The sequence below is a fragment of the Triturus cristatus genome, chromosome 2_2 (genome assembly GCF_964204655.1).
Source record: "Triturus cristatus chromosome 2_2, aTriCri1.1, whole genome shotgun sequence".
Classification (NCBI taxonomy): Eukaryota; Metazoa; Chordata; class Amphibia; order Caudata; family Salamandridae; genus Triturus; species Triturus cristatus.
The window spans coordinates 1,251,708,404-1,251,730,256 of record NC_140582.1 but is presented as its reverse complement, the minus strand read 5'-3'; the positions used below and the strand labels follow the sequence as shown (position 1 = coordinate 1,251,730,256).

General features: G+C 49.1%; 1 protein-coding gene across 7 annotated transcripts in view; it reads left to right on the top strand.

The window, feature by feature from the left end:
• The window catches only part of LOXL3 (lysyl oxidase like 3), a 584,553-nt gene that overhangs the window by 546,727 nt on the left and 15,973 nt on the right, over positions 1–21,853 (top strand). The gene's annotated exons all lie outside the window — the stretch shown is intronic.

Sequence of the window (21,853 nt, the reverse complement as noted above, 5' to 3'; positions counted from 1 at the left end):
TAGGATCTTTTTGTTCTTCAAAGGACGCAATAAATCAATCAAGATTTCTAAAGCGCTGCTTATCAGCCCAGAGGGTATCCAGGCGCTGGGGGGCAGGGATGCTGCTGCTGAGATGGATTAGTCGAAGAGCCAGGTCTTCCGGTCTTTCTTTGAATGCTGGGGGTGTGGACTAAGAAGAAGGAAGAGGAACAGTGATTGTAGGTTGGTTGGTGGAAGTTCACCCTGTGGTTGAGATACGCTGGGCCCGGCTGCTGCGTTCTGGATGGTCTGGAGTCTGTTTAGTAGTTGAGAGGTGATTTACACTCAGAGGGAGTTGCTATAGTCCAGGAAGCTGGTGATGAGGGCTGGGGTGACAGTGCGTCTTATGCCAAGGGGAGCCATTTGAAGGTTTTCCTAAGCAGGCGGATGATGAGAAAGCAGGAGGATGAGACATTTCTGATCTGTTTCCTCATCAAGAGTTTGCTGTTGAGTATTTTTCCAAGGTTTTTTTGCATGCTCTGTGCGTGTCGGTGCGGGCCGAGTCCATTGGCCACTAGGAGTCATCCCACAGAGAGTGGTTGCTCCCCAAGATGAGTATTCGGTTTTGTCTGTGTTGGGTTTGAGGCATCTAGTTTTCATCCAGCTTACATCGCTGGTCATGCACCTGTGGAAGTCGAGTCTGAGGATGAGCTGGCTGTCATCCGTGTAAGAGATTAGGTTCATGCCATGGGTCTGACCAGGGTGGCTAGAGGTGCCATTTAAGTATTGAAAAGGGTCAGGCTTAGTAAGGATCTTTGTGGGACGCCGCACGTGATGTTTTTTGGTCCCAAGGTGAAAGGTGGGAGGCGCATTCTTTGGTTCATCCGAAGATGAAGGAGGAGAACCATTCGAGGGTTTTCCTTGGATCCCCATTTGGTGTAGACTGTGTAGGAGGTTGTGGTGGGACACAGTGTCGAACGCTGCGGAGAGATCGAGGAGGATCAAGGCGGCAGTCTTTCCATTGTCTAGGAGAGTCATGATGTCATTTGTGGCCGCAATTAGGGTGGTCTCAGTGCTGTGGCTTGAATGAAATCCGGATTGTGAGGAGTCCAGTAGGTTGTTTTTCTCCAGGTGGACAGTGAGTTGGAGGTTTACAACTTTCTCTAGCACCTCAGCTTGGAAAGGAAGTAGGGAGATAGAGTGGTCGTTTTTTAGGTCTTTGGGGTCTGCGGTGGGCTTTTGAAAGAATGGTTTGATTTTTGCGTGTTTCCATTCTTGAAGGAAGGAGGCAGATGTGAAGGATGCGTTGATGATTGTGGTGAGCTCCTTGCTGAGGATGCTTTTTCCTAGGTTGAACATGTGGTGGGGGCAGTGATCTTTGAGGGCTCCCAAGTGAATAGAGCCCATAATGGGGGCAGTTGAGAGGTTCCCAAGCATTTAGTGAGCTTTTGTGGGGGTCGAGGTTGTTGAAGAGTGTAGAGTTTGGTTATAGGGGATTGTGGAGCAGAGTTCTCATTGATGGTGGAAATTTTGGTGTAGAAGAAGTTGGCAAGGGTGTTGCAGAGCTATTGCGAGGGGGTGACGGTGTTCTCAGTGGTTGTGGGGTTGTAGAATTCCTTGATGATACAGAATAGCTCCTTGCTGTGGTCATAGCTGGTGTCCAGGCAAAGGGCTAAGGCATTCTTTTTGGTGGTTTTGAGTTGGTGGCGGTACTTGTTGAGGGCTAGTTTGAAGTTGTTCTAGTCATTATTAGTTTTGCTAGAGTGCCAGATCCTCTCAAGCCCCTTACAAGTGTGTTTGTGGGATTTGAGCTTTGGGGTGAACCAGCTGTGATCTTTGGAGGATCTGCCGGTTTTGGTGGGTTTGAGGGGGGTGACTTTGTTGGCGCAGGTAATTATCCATATGCTGAAGTTTCCGACTGCCGCCTCGAAGGCGGTGGTGGCGTCGGAGGAAGAGGCTTTAAAGGAGTTGGTCCAGAGGTCTTCTGTTACTTTGCTCCAGCCTCTGTAGGGGTGAGATGGGGGGGCGGTGGGTGTGGAGGGGTGGTAGTGAAGTGGAAGTGGACAATGGAGTGGTCAGACCAGGTGATTTTGGTGGCGTGGCTGTATCGGATTCTGTCGCTGACTGAGAATATGGGGTCCAGAGTGTGTCCAGCAATGTATGTGGGGTCTGTGACCAGTTGGGAGAGGCCAAGGGTTTAAAGTAGGTTGGTTGTGTTGCTGTGTTTGGGGTCTTGGAGGTGGAAGTTGAGATCCTCAAGGACGAGGAAGTCTTTGGAACTGGTGGCTAATGGGGCAATGAAGTCAGCGACGGCTTTGCAGAAGGATAGGTGTGGTCCCGGAGGGTTGTAGGCTAGGGTGCCTCTAATTGTTGTTTTGCTGTTGGAGTTGATCTAGAACAGCTGTCTCCAACCAGTCGATGGCGAGCTACCAGTAGCTCTCAGACACCTTCAGAGTAGCTCACAGCTGTGATTTCAATTTTAAATAAGCATAGGGCCACATTTCTCTTTTAAAGTTAAGGGAAGGCGGGGTTTACATTACTATCCTCAGGCTGTAGATAGCAGGGCCTGATAATGAGCAGTGCTCATTCAGATTTATGGGCCAGGCTGGGAACAGAGGTGGAGAACTGAAGCAAGCATTTAACTGCTAAATAAAAGTCCTTGAGGACTCAATAGTGAAGCGTGAAAACAAAATGATGTTTCTGAATGCTTTTAATGGGAGAAAAATAAAATGAAAAGTCACCTTAATGATTAACTCTTCATTTTAATTTTCTGTTGCATTTACAAGCAGCAGGTCTTTTGCTCTCAGTGGCCAGTAGATATTGTGCCATATTTATAACTGAGAAATATTCATTTTTTTCAAATGGGCGAAATTTTATGTGAAGAAAACGTTTTCTATCCAACAGTAAGTATTAATTTATTTCTCCACTTTCAATTAATCAAATTACTACTTAATGTCTTATAAAGCATGTTTCTTCACTTAATATTCCTCCCATTTAAACAATTGTATTTTTATGTTATAAATATGGCACCATGTCTACAGGCCACTGGGAGTAAGATGCTTGATGTTTTTAAATGGGACACTTGGAAATGGGAGAACATTTAACTGTTTTATGGAGCTTTATGGAATCCATATTACCAAAGTTTTACTCTTCAGTTTAACTTTCTTGATGCAGTGCCATATATTTATAAGTGAAAAATACAGCCATTATTTGAAGTGGGAGAAATTTAAAGTCCATATTCTGAACATTTTTCTGCACTTTAGATTTCTCTTATTTGTGTTACACATGTAACGGTGCCACATATGGTGAAAGGTATGTCCCGTGCCACAAGGGCATACGACAGAGTCTTTCAGTCACCTATACACACATAGATGTTTATACAACCCCAAAGACCATGCTGCAACCGACTCACATGGCAGTACCGTCATAGTGTCCCTAGTCAAAGTATTTTGTTCAAACCATCTGGCTCTATGGACATTTGGCTTAAAATTAATTAAGCTGGGCATGGTGGTGTCTGGTAACACTGCACGAGTTACTTGGCCTTCAGTAGCTCACGATGATTTTCACTGATCAGAAGCAGCTCTCACTACATAAAATGTTGGAGACCCCTGATCTAGAAGTTGAGGTGTTCCAAGATGGGGGTGGAAGAGTCGGCGGTGGTTGTGCGGTTGAGGGACTCTTTGTGGATGATGGCTACTCCGCCACCTTGTTTTTTGGTGCGGTCCTGGTGGATTATCTTGTATCCGTGTGGTGTGGCGGTGGCGATGTCTGGTGCTGATGACGGGTTGAACCATGTCTTTTTTTTTTTTTATTATTTTTTTTTATTGAGAGTTCAAATATAACAATACAGAGAAACTGAAAACAAGATGCCGTGAAGACCAATTAATACAGTATGAGAAAAGAAGTAGCAGCAATATTCTTACAAATTGTCATTCTAACATTTAAATTGTAAAAAAAAAAAAAAAAAAAAAGGTACAGGATTATTTAAAAAAAAACAAAAAAAAAACTGCCATTAATCAAAAGATTTTGATAGAATGAAAACAGTATGCAGCATTTAAATACAGTGGACGTCTTCTCAGTTGAAATTACAAAAACTAATTTATAAAGTGACACGTGCGAAGTCCAGATGGACACACTAGACATATAAGCTAAAAGATGTTCTCGCAACAGTATACATCCCTTAAAGTAATAGCAAGACAATTTTAAGAATCGAACACACTCCAATTTTTATCAAATTTTTTGAGAGCCCCTGATCTAAAAGAGTAACTTCTTTCCCTACCCTGGATTTGAAATAGTTTGAACTTCCATGCCTGGAAGAATGGAACAGAATCTGTTTTCCAGGACTGTAATATGAGGGATTTAGCTATTAAGGAAGCTATAAAGAGGGACTCATCATGTTGGGTGTGAATAGGAGAGCAGCCTAGAAGGGGAATAAAGTCATCAAATACGATATTAGTTTTAAGAATAATTGAAAGATATCTTTCTATTTCCTTCCATAAAACCTGGATCTTTGGGCACTCCCAGACAATGTGTTTCCAAGTGCCTTTTTCATCACATCGGAAACGTTTGTTAGCTACTTGGGGGAAAATATTATGTAGGAAGGAAGGGGTTCTATATATTAACCATTTGTTGAAAAATTGCATACGTTTAAAATTTGCTCCGCGAAAAATGGTTTTATTGAATTTATTTATTTTGTCCCATACCTGATGACTGATTGTAATATCTTCCCTCTTTTTCCATCTTTCAGAAAACTTGCTGTAAGGGTCCTGGGCCTTGCTTTCTTTTAAAATTTTGACCCAGATACTCATTTTCTTTTGAATGTTATTAAAGATAGTGGAAATATTTTCTTTATTGGATAAATTTGCTATATTAAGTTCTCTGAGTTTTAGATTTATTCTAATAAAGGACCAGTTCAGCATTAAGTGCGAATGAGTTAACTGGGTGTGTATTTCGTCCCAAGATTTCCATCTATTTCCCAGGAGGAAATCTTCAATTTTCTCAAAACCATTCTCCTTCCAAAGAGTTAATATATTTTGGTCCAAGCAGCGAGCATCTCCCAAACTAAGATTTATTAAATTTGTCTTATTGCTAAAAATAGGCAAGTCATAAAATTTAAAAAACTGCGTTTTCACCTTGAAGATCCACTGAAGGGATTTATAGCGAACTTTTTTGGGATCTTTCGTGGCTCTAACCGGATCGTAGATTTTCAATTCAAACAACATCCTTTTCATAAAAAAATTATCTGTCTCATGAGAGTCTAGAAAAAAAAACCTGTGACTGTAATGTGCAAAAGACGCGAAGTAGTATTCTCTGAAATTTGGGAGGGACAGTCCTCCTTGTGCAGATGATAGATATAAAGTGCTCAGTGCTAATCTGGGAGATTTTTTTGCCCATAGGAAAGAGGAGATCAAAGCTTCTATTTTTTTAAAATAAGAGGCCTGGATTGCGCAGGGAATTGCACTAAAAAGGAAATTGAAAAGGGGTAACACCGACATTCGAATTAGCGATGCCCGCCCCAGAAGAGATAGGGGAAGTAAATTCCAGCGGTCTAGAAGAGAGTCCACCTTATTTATTAAAGGTACAAAATTAAGTGAAAAAAGATCATCTGGGCTGGCGGATATGAGTATTCCAAGATTTGGATCCGTGTTATATATCTTCCTGAACTCAGGAGCTAAGGTGTCTATAGTGCAGTTAAGTAGAATAATTTCCGTTTTGTTTACATTAATTTTATAGCCCCCTAGCTTTTGAAAATCAGAGAAGATTTTTAAAATCTTAAATTGGCTTGAGGGTTTAGAGTCAATAAAAAGGGCAATATCATCTGCATATAATTTTATATTTGTCATACCTAAAATTGGGGTAGTGTCAGCTTTAATGTTCCTGATTGCGATCGCCAGAGGTTCAATAAATAATGCAAACAAAATTGGCGACAAGGGACATCCTTGTCGCGTACCTCTAGTAACCGCACAGGAGCCAATATTGGTGTTATTGATGATGATTTGTGCCCTAGAGTTTTTGTACAAATTTTGTAAAATACAAATAAAAACATTCGGGAAATTAAAACTACTCAGAATTGCAAACAGACAATCCCAAGACACTAGATCGAAGGCTTTCTCCGCATCCAAAAACCAAATTTGAGCCTCCACCTTATTCGTATTAAAATAATCTAGTGCCTCTAATAAAAATGTAGTGTTGGAATTGAGATGTGTGCCTGCAATAAAGCCGCACTGGTCATGAGCTATCAGAGATCCTACAATTTTATTTAATCGATTTGCTAAAAGTTTTGTAAAAATTTTGTAGTCTGTATTTAAAAGGCTAATCGGTCTATATGAGTTTATATTTTCCTTATCTTTTCCCTTTTTTAAAATACTGACCACCACCGCTGTATGGAAAGAATCCGGCGGGGGGCTCCCTTGAAGTAGATTATTAATTAAATTTTTTTTTTTTTTTAAACCGTTTATTACAAAATTCAAAAAATATACAGAGATGGGCCTACAACCTTCAGGCCGGCCGCTAGCAAGCAAGAGGAGCATGTGATACAAACAATAGCGCGCATGCCACGGCAAAGGGAAATGCACAGGAGTTAGAAGCGGTGGTAGCCACACCATCCGGGCACACATAACGGTTTCATTTTAATATAAATAACAACAAAAGAACAAATCCACAAGGCAACCCACAATCGGAAACAGCAGCATGTGCTCCCCTAGCGGGGGGGACCCTACCAATCCATAGGAGTAGCAAGGGGGGGAAAAAGGTCAAGACTGGGATTAGGTGGACTCAGTGCCCGGGACCGGGGAGATAAACTGGCTAAGGGGATGGGGCCGGTGACGGATCGGGCAATAACGGCGGGGTACAGATTCCCCCGCGGTAGGCGTTCCAGGGGCCCCATACGTTCACCCATGTCCCAGGCTTACCTCTCGCAACATACACCACCTTTTCCCGAAACATGCACCAATCCATGTTATCCTTCCATTCCGAGACAGTCGGCGACCTCTGGGAACCCCACAGTTGAGCAATGTCGCGTTTGGCCACCATATATCCCAGAGTCGCCCACCGCGTCTGTGGCACCGAGTAGTCGGTTGGCTCCCACACATTCAACAGGCATCTCCTCGCTTCGGGCAGCAGCGACACACGCGTAACCACCCGCAGGACCTCATGCACACCACGCCAGAATCGCTCCACCTCCGGGCATTCCCACAAAATATGGAAAAAGGTCCCCAAAGAACCACACCCACGCTTACACAACCCGTCTACAGCATATCCCATACGCAGTAGCCTTGGCCCCGTGACATAGACCCTATGGAGTACCTTGAGCTGGACGAAGCGAAGGCGGGCCGGTATGGCCACCTCTTTCGGGGAGGCCACCGCCGATACCCAGTCCTCGTCATCCAGCTCCAATCCATCGGCCACCCATGCCTCACGAAGGTTAGTCAGCAGTCCCGAGCGGTCATTGATAAGTTTTTTATAGATCAATGAAATCGTGCTGTCCGGTACATGTCCATCTAGCACTCTATCCTCCAGAGGGGAATACTCCGGGATGGAGGCAACGTCCGGGAATACGGAGCATAGCGCATGATGGATCTGCATATACCGAAAGTACTCCCTGTCCTGCAACTGGAATTCTGTCCGTAGCATCTCGAACGTTTTGAATCCCCCCCTAGTCCAGAGATCACCCACCCTGCTGATGCCTATCATGTCCCACTTTTCAAAGCCCTTCGAGGTCCACAGGGAGCCCAGCTGCTCAGATGCGTATAGTGGCGACGCCCGGGTCAAACGACCTTTCCACCCCATCGCCACATTAGCCACGTGCCACACTCGTACCATGACACGCGTGGGGCCCGTCAGACGTGCGTCAAGCGAGCCGGAGTACAGCGCTCGGTTATAATCACCACCCGGCAGTAAAATCTTATCCATTTCAAAGGCCGGGTTTAGAGCGGGCCCGTACAGGCCGTGATTAATCGCAGCCAGCTGGGAGGCCCAATAATACCGTTTGATATCCGGGAGGGCGATCCCCCCGTCATACCACGGGAGCGTCAGCTTCGCCAGGGCGATACGCGGTCTACCCTCCCAGAACAGTCGGCGCTGCAAACTCTCCACCTCGCGAAAGTAGCGCGCCGGGACGACGTCCATTGTGTTCTGCAGAGCGTACAGGAAACGCGGCAGCGACATCATCTTAAACAATGCCGCCCGGCCGAGCGGCGAGAGCGGTAAGCGCCTCCAACGCGCAACATCCTCCTTCAGGCGCTGGAGGGGGGGGAAGCAAGTTCTGACTATATCGAGCCTCCGCGTCCAGGGTAATGAAGACACCCAGGTACCGGAATCCCCGCGGGGCAATCTGGATAGGACAGCCCCGCGGAAGGATAGGGTCCTTAAAGAATTCCTGGATCTTTTGGATTTAATAGTCCTCCCCAGAGAGAACATAGACGCACGATTTAGCCCAGTTGATGACAAGGCCGGAGTTAAGACCAAATGAATGCAATACATCAACCAGCACTATCAGTGATTTACGTCGGGAAGCCAGGTACAGGAGAATATCGTCAGTATATAGAGATACGCGGTCCTCATACTCGGGGGTCCAGCGGAGACCACGAATAGAAGGTTCCCACCGCAGCCACTCCGCCAGGGGCTCCAAAGCGAGCGCGAAAAGGAGCGGCGATAACGGGCAGCCCTGCCGCGTGCCCCTGCCCAGCTCGAACGAGGCCGACACTCTACCGTTGACCACGACCTGCGCCAGCGGGCCAGAGTACAACAATTTTACCCAACTGATGAATCCTGGGCCAAACCCAAACTTCGCGAGCGTCGCCCAAATATAGGGCCATTCAAGCGGGTCAAACGCCATAGTGGCGTCCAAGGACGCCAAAATGGCCGGCTCTCGTATGAACGGGACACGTGCGAGCACCCCATGCAAACGCCGCAGGTTAAGCGCTGTATTGCGATGAGGGATGAAGCCGGACTGATCCTGGTGAATCAAGTCACACACTACGCCGACCAGCCGATTGGCCAACACCTTGGCGAGGATTTTGGGCTCTGCATTCAATAACGAAATAGGCCGATAGGATGTGACCCGGTCCCGTGGCCTCCCCTCCTTATGGATAACCACGATAGTAGCTAGACGCTGGTCTAGCGGGAGGGAACCCGCCGAGTGGGCCGCGAGGAACATAGCACGGAGATGTGGTGCCAGCGTATCCGGTCGCAATTTATACAACTCGATGGGAAGACCATTAGGGCCCATGGCCTTGCCGGAAGCGACCGATCGTATGGCGAGGGCAATTTCTTCGGAAGTTGGAGCAGCGTCCAACGACACTCTGTCCTCCTCCGAAAGGGAAGGCAGCGCGATATCCCTGAGCAGGGCGTGGGATCCTCTTCAGAGCGGGAGGACACCGGGGAATACACCCCACGGAAATAGTCTGCAAAGCAGGAGACAATTTCTTCTGGTTCAGTGACACACACACCATTCTGTTTCTCAATCAACGGGACAACTCGACTCGCTCTCTCCTTTTTGTCCAACCATGCAATCAATTTACCAGCCTTATCACCCACATCATACAGTCTCCCCTGTTGCTCTCTACTGAGGCCCCTGGCCGCCTCCGTGACGAGGGCCTTATAAGCCGATTGCTTGAGTCGGAGAACATGTAATTTGTCATCCGTCACCCCACATTCTAGATCACCCTCCAACTCGGTTATCTCCGCTTCAATACGAGTCACCTCCTCCCGCTCGCGCCTCCGGGAATGGGAAATAAGGGACAAGGCCTCTCCCCTGAGTACCGTCTTGAACGCCTCCCACAATGAGATCGCCGATGACACAGACCCCACATTCTCGTCAAAGTAGCGCTTAAGGGATTTAACCAGCTCTGCGCAAATGGTGGGGTCACGCAGGTACCAGGGATTAATCGGGACCACCCTACCCTCTCCCCTCGGAAGAATATCAAAGTGCAACAAGAGTGGAGAGTGGTCCGAAATACCCCGTGCCAAATGGCGCACCTCCCCTATCCTCCCAACGTGCGCCGCCGGAACCAGGACATAATCTAGCCGTGAGAGACTACCATGAGCCCCTGAATGGAAGGTGTACTGCAGCTGCGTGGGATGTTTCAAGCGCCAACAATCCACCAGCCCCAAGGTATCCAAGAGGCCAGACAACCATGCCTGGGCACGGGGGAGATCCCTAGGGGGGTGGCGATCCACAGTTCCGGAAACCACAGCATTAAAATCCCCCCCCACCACTAGAATCCCCTCCGGAAGGCCAAGGAGGAGGCGCCCCAGATCCGCAAAGGTGGTCGTCTGCAGCCCCGGCGGGACATAGACAGACACAAAAACGACCACTCTGCCCTCCATTCTACCCACCAAAACCGTGTAACGTCCCCTGTCGTCATGGTGCACCTCATCAATCTCCAACGGGAGCGAGTTCTTAACCATAATGCCCACACCCCTTGAACCAGACGTGAAGCCCGAATGGGCCACAAGGCGGTAGCCCCGTCTATTCATGGCACAAAAGGAGTTGCCAAAGAGGTGTGTCTCCTGCAGAAAAACTATATCGGGCGAAATTCGCTTCAAGAACTGCAGGACCACACCTCGTTTTATCCTGTCCCCCAATCCATTAACATTCCAGGACAACAAACTCAGGCCCCTACCCCCCATCATAAACAGAAGCTATCACTCGTCCCCCAGAGAGCACTTTAGAAATGATACAACGATGCTTTTGCCTTGTGGTAGAAACGAACAACACCCCACCCCAACCCACCCACCCCAACAAAACTCCCCCCTCCCTGCACCCCTGCATGAGCCCAGACAGCCCCCCCAACTTGCAGTGTGCCTGTCGCCCCTATATAGTGAAACTAGCTAGACCCCCTAGAGGAGGAAAGAGTACCCCTTCTAGACCCCACACAACCTCCAAGGGGGGGGAAAGAACAAAGACAGAAGCTTTGGTCGAAAGTGGCATCATAGTCGTCCAGAGTGAGGTCCAATATCAACCCCTCAGTCCCGATCCAGTGGGCAGTCTCCTCCCGCCGCCGCCCCCACCATCTCGAGCACTACCCCCAGACAGAGTGTCCAGCCAGTCCCCGGCCGCTTCGGGACGATCAAAAAAGTGCGTGCGACCATCCACCTCTACCCGCAGCTTGGCCGGGAAGAGCATGGCGTATTTTAAGTTCATGTCCCGGAGCCGGCGCTTAACACCCAGGAAACTCAGTCTCTGTTTCTGGACCGCTTGAGTGAAATCGGGATAAAAGTTCACCTCCATATTTTCCAGCTTCATCGGCCCTTGCAGTCTCGAGGCTTGCAAGATCGCGTCCCTGTCCCGAAAGTTAAAAATCCGGGCGATGAGAGGCCGCGGAGGGGCTCCGACCTTCGGCCTTCCCCCGGGAACTCTGTGGGCCCTCTCCACGGCAAAGAATTTACTCAGTCCCCGAGGCTGGAGATGGGTAACGATCAGGTCCTCTACAAAAAGATCCGCCGCCGCTTCCTCCCGTCCCTCGGGTACTCCGATGATGCGGATGTTATTCCTCCGGGCCCGACTCTCGGAATCTTCCAGGCGCCGATCCATAAGCACACTCGCCTGACGAAGTCGGTGCACCTCCGTTTGGAGGGCCGCCACCTCAGTCGTGAGGCCCGACGCGGTGTGGGCCAAAGAATCGACCCGGTCGTTGGTCTTGGAGAGATCAGCCCTCACCAGGTTGACATCCACTAGGATCGCGACGATTTTATGGGCTAAGGTGTCAAACCGCTGGCCCACCGAGGCCTTCATCTCAGCAATGGCGCCCATGACGTCTTGCAGAGTCAACTCTGTGGGCAAATCCGGGGCATTTGGAGGGCACTCAGAGGACTTGTGCGGTCCACCGGGAGATCCTTTCGGGAGGGTGTAGCGGTCCATGATGTTGGCCTGATGTGCGGCGCCACGCCGGGTCGACTTGGCCTTCAACCGATCGCCATCTTGTTTCGTGGCCATCGTCGCGGGTCTCACCCCCTCACCAGCCACGCAGTAAAAGGCAAGCAATCAAGGCCACGGGCTCCGGGGGGTCACCCCAGGACGGAGGGGCGGGCCACAGCAGGCAGGCAGGCTGGGTCACCCAGCGAGGCCACCCCAACACAAAGAGCGCCGCGATCCCACTTGCAAAGACGGCAAGGGGGCGCGAAAGTGAAAGTGAAAGTGCGGGGTACGCGACTCGCCAGGCCCAGCCCGCCGTTGTTGTTCACTTTGCCACCGGGTCGCCCCCAAACGCGAGTCCGGGGTCAGGAGCGAAGGAGGCCGCAAACTTCAATCGGTGCTCACTCCGGCACCCGAGGTCCGATTCGAGAACGGGAAACGGGTACCACCTCGGCTCAGGCTCACCGACACAGTCCCCTCAACCGATGCAGGATGAAGACAGGTTAAACGTAGGAGGTCGCGGAGGTCCTCGGGAGCCTCGCACCTACGCGGCCATCTTGGTTGCGCGCTAGGCTCCTCCTTGAAGTAGATTATTAATTAATTTCAAAAATTCCTTTCGTAATATTCCCCCAAATTTTTTTAAAAATTCAATGGGGAGACCATCCTCGCCGTTAGCCTTGCAATTGGGGAAGGACTCTATCACTTCATCTAATTCTAATAAAGTAAAATCCTGTGTAAGGTAATTCTTTCCCTCAACATCTATTTTAGGTATTGCAAGTGTCTGTAAACATTTTGTGATCGAGTCAGGTGTAGCCCCTTCAGTTGCTTGATAAATCCCCTCGTAATGTTTTAAAAACAACTCACCAATGGAAATGGTGGTCTTGACTTGTGTTTTAGTAATGGGGTCTATTAACTGATCTATTCTATTACGCACCTGCTTTTCTTTAGATTGCCAGGCCAACAGCTTTCCTGTGTATTCACTCTCCTCATAGATCTTTTGCATTTGTAAATTACTATTAATTTCACCTAAATCATAATAAAAATCCTTCATCCTACGCTTCGCCTCGTGGAGTTTATGTCCAGAAGCCTTGGATCTGACCCTATAGTGCTCTTGCGTTGCCTGTGAGAGTTCAGATTGGAGTTTAGTTTTCTTCTTCCTTCTTTCCTTGAGTTTAGGAATTTCTTTAGATGTAATAATTCCACGTAGAGTAGCTTTAAATGCATCCCATATTATGTTTTCTGGGGCTGTACCTCTATTCTGAGTGAAAAATTGCTCAATTTTTTCGTTAATATCCGTACACCATTGTTGATCCATGTCTTGGTGAGGAAGACGATATCTGGCATGAGCGAGGTGATGATGTCCCAGATCTCCTGGCCTGTTTGTGGAGTGGTCAATCGGGTATTGATCGGCAGGCAATGGTGTTGATCTGTAGCTGTGGTGGAGGCAGGGTTTCGGGAGCCAAGGGTTCTGTGCTGTAGTTGAATAGGAAGTAAAACTCACACACAAGAAAGGTCTACAGTAACCCCCACCAATCTGGGGCTACTGAGGGAGAAAACAGACAATGGGGGGAAAAGAACATCTAAATTACTAGTGGGTAACCCATTTAGTTGTTAAGATTTCCCTCTCCCACTAGTAGTGGCATGCTTTATCATTGGGCTGCTATTACACCATGGTGCAGACCAACGCTCATGGTGGAGCGCTGTTCAACAAAATATGTAATTAAAACTGCTTAGGTGGGTACCCCCGTACTTTAATATGGGTCCCACTTGGCAGGATTAAACTCTAGCAGGTAAATTGGAGTACCTATGTCTCTTTTACCCAATGAATTTGTATCAACATGTTTCAGCCAAATCCAAATGCCACTATCGGTCAAATGGCCTTCATCAGGATACAGATCCCTTCTCATAAAGTCCCTCCTGTTCAATATTAACATGGAAGAAAAGATTTTATAAGACCATACTCACCCTCTGGAGACATATAAAACATACATTGTTAATCATGGTTTATCATTTCGATGTCTCTCCCCATTGTGAACCCCCAGTGCGCTAATTACATAGTGACTGTGTTATCCCAATGTGGTACTCACCACCTGGTGAAACCTGATCAACTTTAAAACATACCACTGGCAGGAAGGAATGTACTCCTTGCCTGAGTTTCACTATACTTGACCCTCGGGTAGGTCGCTCCCCTGCTCACGCAGCGCCACCAGTCCCTGACTGCCCTCCTCACTGTTCTCCTCCTGTGAGTGTGTGTGAGTGTGCTCCCTCTTTTCCCGTGTACCCCGAGTGCTTGTGTTGCCGGTCTGACTGTAATCCTCTTTTTCCCGTGTACTCCGAGTGCTTGTGTTGCCGGTCTGACTGTAAATCCTCTTTTTTCCTGTGTACCCCGTACGTGTGCCCACTGAGTGCCGTGTGCCCCCTCTCGCCGTTCTTCTTTTTTCAGCCCCCTCCCTCTTAGGGTTTTCTAGGCCTTCTCGCCACTTTTCCAGGCCACCTCGCCGTCCTTTTTGCCGCCTTTTTTCCAGGCCTCCTCGCCGCTCTTTTTTCCCGCCTTCGGATTCCCCCGCCTACCCGCCCGCCTCCCGCCTCCCAGCTGACCCCTCCTCCCCGGCTACCCTTAAATGGCGGCCGCTGCGAGGCCGCGCTTCGGACGCACGCAGCGGGCGCGCCGCTGGCACGCCGAAGGTGCGCCTAAGGCAAGCCCGTCTGCGCCCGTCCGCGCCTGGACCGCGCCCAGTACCACAACCCCTGGCCCCCGCGACCCCCACCTCCCCCGCCGCCCCTGCCTGACCTACGACTCCGCCGTCCTCACCGCTCTCAACCCCGGCCACACGCCGGGCTGCTGCCACGCCACCCCAAAGCGGACCCACGGACCCTTCACCTGCCGCAACTGCCATTTCACCTGCCTACGAACTCACATCGCACCCAACAGGAACGACTTGCCCGGAAACAACCTCGACTGCATCCTGGTCAACACCCGATCCACCCACAGGCACGCCATCGAACTGTGGAACCTCATCGACTCTACAAACCCGGACATCGCCTTCCTCACCGAGACCTGGATGAACCCCTCCTCGGCACCCGACATCGCCATAGCCATCCCCGACGGCTACAAAATCATCAGGAAAGACCGCACCAACCGCACCGGAGGAGGCATCGCCATCGCCCACAAGAGCTCCATCCGCATCGCTACCTACACCGACGACTCACTCCCCGTCGCCGAGCACCTCCACTTCTCAATCCACAGCGACCCCAAGACCACCCTCAGAGGCACTCTCATATACAGACCACCAGGACCACGCACAAAGTTCAGCGAAGACATCGCAGACTTCATCAGCCCACACGCACTCCCGTCCACCGACTACATCCTCCTAGGGGACCTCAACTTCCACCTGGAGAACCGCACCGACAACAACACCACCGCCTTATTGGACAACCTCGCCAACCTGGGACTGAAACAACTAGTCAACACCCCCACCCACTACGCCGGACACACGCTCGACCCCATCTTCTCCTCCAGCAAACACATCTCGTTCAGCCACACCACCGAACTCTCCTGGACAGACCACAGCTGTGTCCACTTCAGCTTCAAGAAGACCAACGTACACCACCACGCCCAACAACCACCAAGAAGACAGTGGAACCGAATCACCACGGAACAACTCGCATCAACCCTCTCTCAGAACCCACCCACCAGCACTACAGACCCCAACGAAGCCGCCAACAACCTCACGAGCTGGATCTCAGACTGCCCCAACCTCCTGGCCCCCCTGAAGACCCAAGCAAACAAAAACAACGACAAGAAAAACTCCTGGTTCACCCCTGACCTCAAGGACTCCAAAAAAGAATGCCGCACCCTCGAGAAGGCCTGGCGCCTCAACCAAACCGACGAGAACATGTCTGCCCTCAAGAACGCCACCCGCAAACACCACCAACTCCTCCGCGCCGCACGAAAATCAGCCTTCCAGAACAGACTAGACAACAACGCCCACAACAGCAAGGAACTATTTGGCATCGTCAAAGAGCTCTCCAACCCCGATGCCGAAAACAACTCCATCCCTCCCTCACAGGACCTCTGCGACTCCCTCGCAGCCTTCTTCCACCACAAGATCACCGACATCTACAACAGCTTCACCACAACCAGCACGAGCCCTCCACCGGAACCCGCCACCGACAACACCACCATCCACACCTGGAACCCAACCACCACCGAGGAAACCACCCGCGTCATGAACTCCATCCACTCAGGATCACCATCCGACCCCTGCCCGCACCACATCTTCAACAAAGCCGACAACATCATCGCACCCCACCTCCGAGACGTCATCAACACATCTTTTACCACCGCCACCTTCCCGGAGAACTGGAAACACGCCGAACTGAACGCCCTCCTAAAGAAACCAACAGCAGACCCCACCGAACTCAAAAACTTCCGGCCCATCTCGCTCCTACCGTTCCCCGCCAAAGTGATTGAGAAAATCGTCAACGCTCAACTCACCACCGCCCTGGAAACCAACGACTCACTCGACCCCTCACAGTTCGGCTTCAGAGCTAACCACAGCACCGAGACCGCCCTCATCGCAGCCACGGACGACATCAGATCCCTGACCGACAAAGGAGAAACCGTGGCCCTCATACTCCTGGACCTCTCTGCAGCATTCGACACGGTCTGCCACCGTACCCTGATACGTCGCCTCAACAACGCCGGCATCAGAGGCAAGGCCCTGGAATGGATCATCTCCTTCCTCTCCGGAAGAACTCAGAGAGTCCGCCTCCCCCCCTTCAGATTCACAGCTACGGAGATCATCTGCGGCGTCCCCCAAGGATCCTCCCTCAGCCCCACCCTCTTCAACATCTACATGACCCTCCTGGCGAACATCGCACGTAAACACGGACTCAACCTCATATCCTACGCAGACGACACCCAGCTCATCCTTTCCCTCACCAACAACCCCATCTCAGCAAGAACCAGACTACACGAAGGCATGAAGGAAGTAGCGAATTGGATGACAGACAGCCGGCTTAAACTGAACACAGAGAAGACGGAGGTCCTCATCCTCGGCCCTACACCCACCGCCTGGGACGACTCCTGGTGGCCCCCCGCCCTAGGCAGCACTCCCCAACCCACCAACCACGCACGCAACCTCGGCTTCATCCTGGACTCATCCCTCTCCATGACCAGACAGGTCAACGCGGTGACCTCGGCATGCTTCAACACTCTCCGCATGCTCCGCAAGATCTTCCGCTGGATTCCCACCAATACCAGGAAGACCGTCACCCACGCCCTCGTCACCAGTCGCTTGGACTATGGGAACACTCTGTACGCCGGCATCACCATCAACCACCGCGTCTCCTTCTACACTCCTCCGCGCACCCTACGCTCGAGCGGACAAGCCCTGGCAGCCGTACCTCGCATTCGCAAAGCCACCGCCGGAGGCAGGTCTTTCTCTTATCTAGCAGCGAAGACCTGGAACTCTCTTCCCAGCTACCTTCGCGCCATACAAGACCACCTCCCCTTCAGAAGCTCCGCCCCCCCCCCCCCAGCGCCTTGAGACCCGTACGGGTGAGTAGCGCGCTTTATAAATGCAATTGATTGATTGATTGATTGATATAAATTCTCCAAACATGGGAGCAGAGTGGGGACGTTGCCCCGTAGTCACACTCTAGGAAAAGATTAAAAGACAGAGAACAAAAACACCAGACCCATACTTAGATCAGAACCTCATGATTCATATAGGATATTTTCTACTGAGCCTCTGTGTTATCTAAGTTTTAATTCCTATGCAATCTGGTGCTGCCTAGTGTCTGCGATAGTCCCTGTGGTGGCTGGATGCCCCTACCTGTGTATTGTTAAATAATTACTCGTGAATGGTATAGTTCCATACCTCTTGTACCAGCTCACTATAGCTCATGCACGGGAACCTCTCTTTCTCAGATAGAATAGAGTCTTAACTTTGATTCTGGTTGTGGATAGTTATAAATCTCATTAATCCGTATAGAAAGGTCAGGTTCATGGTCTCGCTAACACAAAAGTAGTTTTTTTCTTTAATCTTCTAACATTTATTCTGCATGGATATTCCCTATCCGGAAAGCCTGGGGATATCCCTCTGTATGTTCCCCGCCCCTTTCGTATGCCTGTGGCCTGAACTTATGCACTAGGACGCTTGACTTGCACAGGTGATTTGTTGTAGGGCTCAGCAAACCTCAAGGCGTGGTTTATAAAAGTATTTATCTTGAGCTTTACGTGCCCTTGGTGTCGCCCTGTTGACCATGGTAGTACATTGACCGTTATAGACTCGCTCGGGTCATCAAGGTACGACGCTAGGTTAGCCCCCCTGCATCCTCCGACGATGCCGATCTCCTCTGCGGGGTCGCCATTCAAACACCTCCTGGCCAAGAAGCAGCATCATATGACTTCCTGTAGTTGCCCACACGGGAGCCACAGCGTGCACTCGGTTTCCTGTATGGCAGTTCGTACGGCCATCTTGGAATACTCAACGCAATAAGTAATTGTTGATCATGAGGCCATTATCAGCATAATGTGTTTATCATTCATCTGCAAAGATAAACCAATTGGTTATTTTAGATTAATTCGCCATCCCAACTGGTAATGCCATGGGGCGATTAATAATAAGATGGTGCGCCTACCTATAATTGACTACGATAGTGTGAAACCAGTTGTTGCAAGTCTCGGACTCACCAACTTCTTCTACTCGTTCATTTCATACCCAATCCTTACAGTACATAGGGGTGCCTATACACGCTCTTTCAGGTCAAATAGACATATTAATGGATTATAACCTAAGTCCAAGAGCAAGAAAACAACCCCTAGGCACAAGTCCAAATCCATGTCACCAGGTATAGAATTGTTAAGACCCTTTTCACTGCTTTCTAGTCTATGCCCCCATCTTTGATCTCTGTTGAACAAAGCTCTGGTCACGTCTCTGGTATCATCTGAGATATAGGGCTCATAAATAACTGTCCACACTAAATCTTGTTCAGAGTGTCTCATGTCAAGGTAGTGTATGCTCAACTTCGTCATTGATGTTTTACATCTGATGTTACTCATATGTTCCAAGATTCTGAACTTGACACATCTGGTCGTCATGCCCACATACTAGAGACCAAACGGGCATTTTAGAAGATAGATCACATTCTTGAAGTTGGCACGGACTCTTCAGACCGACGTCAACAAATGTACTATTCGTGGTGAGTGGACAGGCTTTGCATGCTCCGCATGCGTAATGACCTGTAATCGGGGGAAGACCCCAAAGTGTTGTGTCCATCCTGTCTTGGGGTTTGTTTCTCTGGGGTCTCATGCGAACCAAAATATTGCGTAGACTGGCACTTTTTTTGAAGGAAACACGAGGATATTGTAACTCTACCCCGTTAGAATTTAGGCTCCAACAGTTTTTAGTGCTGATTTTCTTGTTCGAATTTGAAGCTGCGCTAAATGTGGTGACACAAATATTCCTAGTCTCTTTCGGGAGACTCACATAGTGCCTCCCTGTTGTTATTCTTGGCTCGTTTCCAAGCCCTTTTTAGGTCTCGCCTGACCCAGCGCATGCGCTGGTCTGGCGAGACTTATTGAGAGGGCTCCAAAAAGTGCTACCAGGCCAGCCTAGAGCTACAGTGCAAGTGCGCGGGCGCGCGCGCCGCTTTTACCGCGATTACTTTCACTTTCGCGGCCGCAAGGCCGCTTGGCATAGCCAATAGGTCTCGCTTTTAGGACCTTATAAGTGTTTAGTTATGCAACTGTTGCATGGCTAAACACTTATAAGGTCCCAAATGCAAGACCTATTGGCTATGCCAATGCTTGTTATTACATGTTGAGGATAGTGTCGTTCTTTCAATTTGTCCCTTAGTAGGGATGCTTCTTTCTCAAAAACTTTTATTTCTAAGCAGTTCCTCCGGAGGCGGAGGAAATGTCCGTATGGGAGGTTCTCTCTCAGTGCTTTTGGGTGGTGGCTGTGGAAGGATAGTAGATTGTTCCAGTCTGTCGGCTTCTGGTAAAGCTCACTCACCAGATTTCCCTCTTGTGGTTTGATAACTAAATCCAAAAATGGAAAATCCTCAGTAGTCATCGGAGAGGTGAAAAAGAGAAATAGGCTTTGACTGTTTAACCACATTAGAAAATCTCCAAATGAGGATCTGTTTCCATGCAGATCAGGAAGACATCGTGGATATATCAATGCCACACCCTGAAGGGTAATACATATATACCTCCTCAAAGTGTGAGACATACAAACAAGCCAGGCTAGGTGCAAATGAACACGGGGAGAGGATGTAGCCTTACGGCTAGAGCGGTCGACCTTGAAGCTGGGGAAGCGGGTTCGAGTCTCGGCAACGACGCTCAACAACTTGTGATTCTGAGCAAATCACTTAATTTCTCCGTGCCTAACAAAAAAATGAATGTGTCTGTTTGTAACGAAGCTGGTGCTCATATAAAGCGCTCTGATACCCGATGCCTCGGGTCTAGTTTGCGCTATATAAAACTCTGAAAAAAAACATCCCATGGGATTGTAAATACATGGTGTCCTTGTACTGGAAATAGTCCAGTGTCAGTGCTAATTCTGCCAAACATAAGATGAAAGTTTTGATGTTTGAAATTCCCAATTCTCACGAATAAGATATTTTCAATGACTCTTGGCGTTTCTCTTTGGGGAATATTCGTGTATAAGGATTCAATGTCAAGTCCAACCAAACGTTCAGTGTCTTGATCGAAATCCATGTCTTGGATTAAGTTCAGGACCTCTCTAGTGTCCTACAGATATGCTGGCATTTTTTGTACTAGTGGCCGCAAAAAAAAAGTCACAAAATTGTGACACAGGTTCCAGGAAAGAATCTATTCCTGAAACTATAGGTCTGCCCGGTGGGGGCCTCGTATTTTTGTGAACCTTGGGCAACGTGTAGAAGTACGGAATTCTTGCCGTTTCTTACATAGAACTTACGCTTCATTTGGCAGATCCACCCATTGGTTAGGGCCCCCTCCACCAGGCTGTTGATCTTGCGTATCTCCACTGTGGGGTCCCTACCGAGGTACTTCATCATTCATCCATTCCCCCGAAGAGGCGTAGGCACTCTGTATTGTAGGCCTCTGCAGTGTGAATAACTATTGCACCGCCCTTGTCTGCTGGTTTCATATTAATTCTAGGGTCTTCCTTCAAGCGGCGCATAGCTGCCTGCTCAGTATTTGTCAGGTTGGTAAATGTTCTTCTCTGCATCATACTTGAATCTTCACTCTCTGCCTGTTCGAGAACCCCTACCTCTGGTGGTAACTGTGACAACGAGGGTACAAAGGTGGATTTGGGGCGGAGTCCTGTATCTCCTGTGAGTTCACATTTGAGTTTGAAGAGGTCCACTTGGTTAGTAGGAACATACTCAACTCCTTTGTTGAGGACATTCTCTTGTTCATCAGTGAGAGCAAAGTCAGTCGAATTAATAATCAAGTTGTTTCTGTGCTGGTTCCTGGTAGGAACTCTCGGGTCATGCTCTGCATGACCCGTTGGTTGAGGTCTTCCCATTGTACTCTTTGCCCCTTCTGCCTGCCCCTCCCTCTGCCTCTTCCTAAAAAAGGATTGGATCGGGATAGTAATGAAAGGGTTGCAATGGGGGGTACATGGGTGGCCATCCAAACCCCGGTCCCTGTGGTATTTGGTGAAAGGAAGTGGGTGGGCCCCGGAAGTCACCTCCACCTCCTGATCTGGCTCTGGAATCGTTGTCACCGCTCTCACTTCCTGAGCTTGAGGTGACTGTGTCTCTTTTACCTGTTGTGTTTAGTTTGATGTTTATTACTTCTTTTTGTTTTACATCTTCATCACTCGTATACGGGTGAACTTTTTCCCACGAGAACCTCTTTAAATCCTTTTGTAATTTACTGATTTTGGTGCACGCCAGATCATCTTTATACGCATTTACCTTTCTTTTGATCTCCTACAATTTCTCTTTTGAAAATGATCAATTGTATCTGTGTCTTTAAATTATTCTCGCTTGCCTGAATTTGCATCAATAGCATGTCAGAGATCTTTTTCGCCATAT